Raw genomic sequence first — 1,533 nt, 5'->3', positions numbered from 1 at the left:
GGCATTGCCCCCCTCAGGCTTTTACTAAGCTCTTCTACTGGCCAACCACATGGCATAGGTGGTAAGCAATTATAAGAAAATATGTATCAAAGCTTCGCTACGGGCCACCACTAAATGCACCGGGGAGGTCGTAGTGATCACACGCGAGGAGCGTCAGGCTCTCCCCCTCCATGAAGTCCTCCGGGCATATCTCGGATGCACGTCTGTCAGAATGACCCTCCACCAGGTTTGGCATCGTGTAGTTCATCCTCCTCAATGCACAACCGTCGCTTCATCGGCACTCTGCGACGATAGAGGGTGCTTGAGCTGCTCGAGAGTCCGCCTCACTACCCGCACCACCGTATGAAGAAGAAGATGACAAGGAGAGGACAGTGGCTACAACGAGTCCTCCTACTATCCTCACATTGGTTGGCCAGAGGGACCGGGACAACTACAGAAACCCTTGTCATGATGCCTACAAAGAAGAATTTTCAAAAAAATAGTATTGTTTTATAGTAATTTTTTGATCACATACTTAATATGACCTATTTGTCAGCGATGAGCAGTACATATGCATATCCTGCTATTTGAAATTCCCTACACGTTTCAAAAAAAAAATTCCCTACACGACTGAAGGTACCGACTGGCCATAGTGAATAATGCAATGCAGGTAGAGCAACATTTGTAAAGAAGACAAACACTGAATATTTTCGATAATGAGCACTTGTATTGACTCAAATTATAGCATCAAGCTGATACAAAGCATGATCAGTAACACCCGACCCCTGCATAACTAAAATACACACAACATGCAATAACAAAAGGACCGTGCCAATGACCGGACGGCAGGATTTTAGCTATAGGCACGAACGATCACGCAAAGACACATGCATGCACGACGAGCGATGACGACTTTGCATGCGCACGTGAGCTTGCAGCTGCATTGTTAAATATGCATGCATATAAAAATAAAACTGCTGATGTCATCAAAGATTTCTTTGAAATTCAAACTTTAAAATGTTTTATAGCACAAACCATAGCTCGGATTGAAAAACTGTTTTCACATAAAAGATTCGTCGCGATGAGATCTTCGAATCTAGATCCCATGTTGATATGTTTCGACGACTTTTTGTCGGGGTCAAAAGTTATCAGGCCCAGACTAAGCAAGTTATCACATCAATGATACGTAAGTTACCATCTTATTTATATAAAAATTACCAGGGCATAAAAGTTGTCCTCGAATTCTCCCCACATGCAATTAGAATACCAAAAAGTTGATGTCATCCTTGATTCCCCTTTATTTCGAAACTTCAAAATTTTTGTAGCTCAAACCGTTGGTTCGATCGAAAAGGTTCTCGAAGAAAGCATCAAAACTAGATACTATATTGATTTGTTCAGACAACTTTTATTTCGAATCAAAAGTTACCACTTCTGAGCTAAGTAAGGTATCATGCCTGAGCTACATATGTTACCACGTTGTTTACAGATATTACCAGGTATAAATTATCATGGTCTGCGATATGTGAGATACCATGCTATTCACACACAAAGTTA

This window comes from Triticum dicoccoides, chromosome 5A, assembly GCF_002162155.2.
Source record: "Triticum dicoccoides isolate Atlit2015 ecotype Zavitan chromosome 5A, WEW_v2.0, whole genome shotgun sequence".
Lineage (NCBI taxonomy): Eukaryota > Viridiplantae > Streptophyta > Magnoliopsida > Poales > Poaceae > Triticum > Triticum dicoccoides.
This window is presented reverse-complemented; position numbering follows the sequence as displayed.